The sequence below is a fragment of the Ovis aries genome, chromosome 15 (assembly GCF_016772045.2).
Source record: "Ovis aries strain OAR_USU_Benz2616 breed Rambouillet chromosome 15, ARS-UI_Ramb_v3.0, whole genome shotgun sequence".
NCBI lineage: Eukaryota > Metazoa > Chordata > Mammalia > Artiodactyla > Bovidae > Ovis > Ovis aries.
The window spans coordinates 79,294,762-79,301,067 of NC_056068.1; positions in this window are offsets into that span (position 1 = coordinate 79,294,762).

Below are 6,306 nucleotides of genomic sequence, written 5' to 3' on the forward strand. Positions count from 1 at the left end.
ATCCAGGACCGGAGATACATACATACACACACATATATATATATATGTATATATAACAGGAATTAAGAAAGGCTTCCCTGAGCAAAGAGTAACGTTTCTGGGAGCATCAAGGTGAGAAGGCAGATAGGAGAGAAGGCTGGCCGGCACGGGGCAGAGCACGTGCAAAGGTCCTGTGGCAGCCTGGAGCTTCAGCGAGTTGAAGCCAGAAGTCAGCGGGTTAGACTGGAACAGAAGACACTGGGGTGCGTGTCCCACGAGACGGCCGGGAGCCAGGCCACACGCGGTTTTGTGGGCCACCTGGAGGCGTTTCATCTTTGTCCTCCAAGCCGTGGAAAGCTGTCAAAGGGCTGAAGTTAGCAGGGCGCATGACAAGATCCAGCGGGTGTTACAGAAAAGCGGCTTGGGTTGTATGCGGGAAATGGATACGAAGGAGTTCAATTAAGAGAAGCCTGTCCCCAGAGAAGATGAGAGGAGCCTTGATTAAGGGGGTCCAAGTGGAGAGAGAGAAGCGAGTAGATTGCGGAGATATTTGGGGTCAGAAGCAGGTCTAAGGACAAGGGAGCTGTCAGGGCGCCTCCTAGGTTTCTCGCTTGCTGAAACTAAATGAATAGGAGCGTCATTCGCGGAGATGGGGTGTGGCTGGAAGTGGCAAGTGAACCCCGGGGTCTCTTTTCTCCAGTGATTGCGTCGAGGCCCCGTATGCGCCACTTCAGACCCCCTCGGGCTCCTCTCCCTTCGGCTGCTGCTCTGCGAGGGCTCTGAAGGGGCTGCAGGCACCGCCGGCTGGACGGACGGACGGACTGACCGCCGGCGCAGACCACGCCTCTCCCCGCCCTCGCTGCGGCTGCCCGTGGATATGGCCGCTGCCTGGCGTCCTCGAATTCAGAGCCAAAAAACAAAAGGGTGAGCACCCCTGGGGACCGACTGTTGACCGCTGGGAGACGGAAGCCCGTGGAAAAATTCTTCCGGCATTCTCTCCCAAAGGGCTGGTCCGCGCAGGAAGTTTATATAACTCAGAGTAGTCTTCCTACACGTGGGCCGATTCATACTATGCATCGTCTTCTCAACAGTCCCTTCTTCCTGCCTCACGGTTCTTATCACTTACTTCTACCCCTTATTAGAATGCACTAGAATAAGTGATACTTCTTCTTACTTCTGTCTTATTACGTGTTTCTATCTTCTATCTGGGATTTTATTCCCTAATAAAATAAGAGCGCAGAATTCGCCTGCCTCAGATCTTTCTCCTAAGGGACCCCGCTCGAGGCGGTAATATAACCCCACAAATTGTAACTGGGGACACGGCTGCAAGACTAAAGGTGCAGCGCCCAGCCTCCACCACAGTCCACTGCCTAGCTGCGGCCTCTGACGGGCCCGCAGGACAGTAGACGTGATGTGCTTTTTCTGGGTCACATCTTTCTTTCTTTCTTTTTTATTTTTATTGGAGTATAGTTGCTTTACAAAGTAGTTTTATTTTCTGTGGTACAGGAAAGTCAGTGAGCCGGTCGTAAGCACATATCCCTGGTTCTTGGCTGCCCTCCCTTTTAGGGCCCCGCATAGCGCTGAGTAGGGGGGCGGGGCGTGCTATAGGGCAGGCTCTCATCAGTCATCTGTTTTATTTATAGTAGTATACATGTGGACTTCCCTGGTGCTCAGAGGGTAAAGACTCTGCTTGCAATGCGGGAGACCCAGGTTCAATCCCTGGGTCGGGAGGATCCCCTGGAGAAGGAAACGGCAACCCACGCCAGTATTCTTGCCTGGAGAATCCTGGGGACAGAGGAGCCTGGTGGGCTACAGTCCATAGGGTCACAAAGACATGACTGAAGTGACTTAGCAAGCAAACAATCTCTCTTAAACGTGGGCTGGACCTACTGACTTGCTTCTAAAAAACGGAGGATAGTAAAAGTGATGGGTTGTCATCGCCAAGATTAGATTACAAAGACTGGCTTCCACCTTGGCTGTCCTTTCCGCAAGTCACTTGCTCTGAGGGATGCCCGCCATGGTGCAAGCTGCCCTATAGATAGACGCACGTGGCAAGGGCCCAAGGAGACCTCTGACCAACAGTCGATGGGAGCCTGCCACCCTCCGTCCAGCATCCTGAGAAAAAACGGCTCCTGCCAATAACCACATGGAGGAGACTGAAAGCAGCCTCTACGGTCTTGCTGGCGCTTTCGGGTGATGACTCAGCTCCGGGCACGGTCTTCACGGCAGCTTTGTGAGACTCCTACCAGGACACACCTAGCTGTGCAAGAGGCAGGCTCCTGACCCAGAGAAACGGATAATAAAAGCTTGCTTTCTAAGCTGCTGAGTTTGAGGTTCCTTTGCTTCTCAGCAACTGAAAATTAAGGCAGAGTCCAGGCCAGGGTCTTGAGGACCCCTCTCTTTCAGTGGCTGGCAGAGAGGAGCGAACCTGCAGAGGAGGGAAAGGAGGTCCAGTCACCGCATCCAGGAGCAGAGGACAGTTCAAGGAGGAGGGAGCAGTAGTGATGGTGGGATGCTGCCGACAGCTGAAGTAAGCTGAGAGAAAAGTGCTTGAAGGACATCGAGACGTGGAAATCACTGCCGACCTTAGAAATAAGCTCTTCTTTCAGGACGAATGGGCGTGGAAAACCTGTTTGAGGTCACTGAGGAGAAAGTTGGAAAGGTCCAGGACTTTTACTAGAACGCTGGCAGCGAAAGCAAAGAGAAACAGAGCAGCAATTGGAGCTGGATAGAATTTTTTTTTTCTTTAGTGGCAAAAACTTGAGTTTAAAAGCCAGTGGGGCCTTCCCAGATTACAGGATGAGGGGTTCCGCCTGCTCCCCCAGGAAACAAGCTTATCCAATGACAGTTACTAAACTCAGCCACTTCAAGTCACTGGGAGTTGTCCTATGGGAGGACAGCAAATGAAGAAACAGTTATTCAAGAACTAAACCTCATGGAGAACAGGAAGCATCTGTGAAACTTGAACTATAACACACTCCCTCTCTCCACGTCTCAACAAAACAACGGCAGCTCCAATCTGAACAGCTGTGCTTAAAAAATCAGCCTTCCTACCCTCTAAGTTCCCAGTCAAGGGGCAAACTGTTTCACTGTGAAAGGCAAACCACTGCCCTTTCTCATTTCCCCAAACTCCAGGTTGCAGAAGCTAAACTCCTGGCCTATGCGATCATGCTAAATCACTGCAGTCGTGTCCAACTCTGCAACCCCATGGACTGTAGCCCACCAGGCTCCTCTGTCCATGGGATTCTCCAGGCAAGAATCTGGAGTGGGGTGCCAGTTCCTTCTCCAGGAGATGCATGACCCAGGGATGACCCAGGCATTTCCTGTGACTCCTGCATTTCAGGCAGATTCTTTCCCACTGAGCCACTCTTGGCAAAGGCAACCAAAATATCAGGGTGCACTTACCCCTACCAAGTCTTCATCATGATCAGAGAGAGGCTCCACGCCAGGCACTGCCAGCCAAGAAGATGGGGACTCTGACTGCCTTCACCCACGTTCATGTCAAGAGAGGCAAGCTGAGCACCTCCCTGGTGGTGGAGTGGATAAGAATCCGCCTGCCAGTGCAGGGGACGTAGGTTTAATCTTTGGTCCGGGAACATTCCGTGTTCCACGGAGACCCTAAACCTGTGCACCATAGCTACCGAGCCTGCGCACTAGAGTCCCCCAGCCACATCCGCGGAGCCCATGCACCGAAATGCCGGAACCCCGAGGGCCTAGATCCCCTGCTCTGCAACAAGAGAGGCCGCCACAGTGGGAAGCCTGTGCCCTGGAGCTGGAGAGTGGTCCCCGCTCCCCACAACTGCAGAAGAAGCGGCAGCAGCGTCAAAGACCCAGCACAGCCGAAAAATTACATGAGGAGAGAAAGGCGAGCTGAGAAGACACAAGACCACCCTCTTCGCTCAGCACCCTGCTCAAAAGTCAGGAGTGTCCGCTGCAAGAGTGGACCACAGTCCCCGCCCCCAGCTCTGGAGAAAGGCTTCCAAGATTTCACCCCAGAGGCGAGGCAGTAAGAAATGGAGAGCTCCACAAAGACAGACAGCACTGACATGTATTTCAGTGGATAGAATACAGCCTCCACAAATAAACCCTCACATTTACAGTCAATTGATTTCTGGCAAGCATGCCAGGACAATTCAATGGAGAAAGAAAAGTCTTTTCGACAAATAGTGCTAGAGAATGGTGCAAGGGAATGATGTTGAAGCCTCATCTTACACCGTGTGGAAAAATCGACTCACATCGGTGTGTGCGTGCATGCAGCCTCAGTGCTTCCGTCGTGTCCAGCTCTTTGCGACCCCAGGGACTGTAGCCCACCAGGCTCCTCGGTCCATGGGATTTTCCAGGCAAGAATACTGGAATGGATTTCCTCCTCCAGGGGATCTTCCCAACCCAGGGATCAAACTCCCACCTCCTGCATCTGCTACATTGGCACGACGAGTCTTTACCACTCAGCCACCTGGAAAGCCAACTCACAGTGGGCCAATATCTAAATCTAAGAGCTAAATAACTTGTTTAGAAAACATAGGAGTAAATCTCATGACCTTGGATTAGGCAACAGCTTCTTAATATGACACCAAAGCGCAAACTGCAACATCAGCAAAGCCCAAAAATGGATAAATTGGGCTTCATGCAAAATTAAAAGCTTCCTTGCATGCTTTTATCCATGCCAAAGGAAAAAAAAAAAAAAAACACCATCAAGAAAGCGAAAAGACAGCCCCTAGAACAGGATAAAATGTTTACAGTCATATTTCTGATCAGGGGCTTGTATCTAGAATATAATAAAGAACTATTACAACTCAGTAATGGAAAAACAAATGACCCAATTAAAAACTGGCAAAAGATCTTCACAGGCATTTTTCCAAAGAAGATATAGAAATGGCCAATACGCACGGGAAAAGATAATCAACCTCATTATCCATCAAGAAAATGCAAAGCAAAACCACAATGAGATACCATTTCACACTCACAAGGAGGGCTGTAATCAAAAAGGGAGATGATAACAAGTGCTGGCAAGGATGTGGAGAAATTGAAAACCTCATGCGCTGCTGGTGGGAATGTAAAATAATGTAGCCACTTTGGAAGGCTGTCTGGCAGTCCCTCACAATGTTAACCATAGAGTTACCATGTGCACGCATGCTAGGTCGCTTCAGTTGTGTCTGACTTTGCGACTCTGTGGACTGTGGCCCACCAGACTCCTCTGGGATTCTCCAGGCAAGAATACCAGAGTGGGTTACCATTCCCTTCTCCAGGGGATCTTCCCAACCCAGGGATCGAACCTGCGTCTCCTGCATTGCAGGTGGGTTCCTTACGGCTGAGTGACTGGAGAAGGCCAAGAGTTACCATATGACCCAGCAGTCCCACTCCTCAGCATGGACCCAGCAGAAATGAAACTCCATTTCCACACAAAAACACGGACACAAGTGCTCATACAGGCATTATTCATAATGACGAAAACGTGGCAGCAGCTCACATACCCATCAAGTGAAATGTGGTATCGCCATACAGTGGCATATTACTTGGCAATTTTTTCATAATAAAGTATTAACACAGGGCTTCCCTGGTAGCTCAACTGGTAGAGAATCTGCCTGCAGTGCAGGAGACCCCAGTTTGATTCCTGGGTCAGGAAGATCCTTGGAGAAGCGATAGGCTACCCACTCCAGTATTCTTGGGCTTCCCTTGTGGCTCAGATGGTAAAGAATCCATCTGCAATGCAGCAGACCTGCGTCGATCCCTGGGTTGGGAAGACCCTAGAGGAGGGCATGGCAACCCACTCCAGTATTCTTGCCTGGAGAATCTTCATGGACAGAGGAGCCTGACAGGCTACAGGCCATGCACTTGGCAAAAAGTCAAGACTCGACTGAGCAACCAAGCACAATACATGGGACAACATGCTGACTGTTGAGAGCATTAAGAATGAAATCTTCTTTTTATTACTTGAAAGAAGTCAGTAACAAAGAATCACAAGGTGTATGAGTCCATTTACTTAAATGTCCAGAACAGGCAAATCTACAGAAACAAAGTATATTAGTGGTTGCCTAGGGCTATGGGCAGGAGAGGTAAGATGGGGAAAAATTGCTAATGGGTATGAGAGCTTTTCAGGGTGATGAAATGTTCTAAAACTGGTTGCAGTCTTACTTTTCTGGATTTCGTGAGTTTGTAATATCTGCCATCTTTTTAAATTTCGTAATCTGTTGTGATTTGTTCTCATTCTAAATAGTCTCTTCTGTAATATAAATTTCATCTGCAAAATCAGAAAAAATAAAAAGTAAAGTAAAACTGATCACTATCTTGTATAACAGTAAGTAATATACTGCTGTAGGTTGATCATAC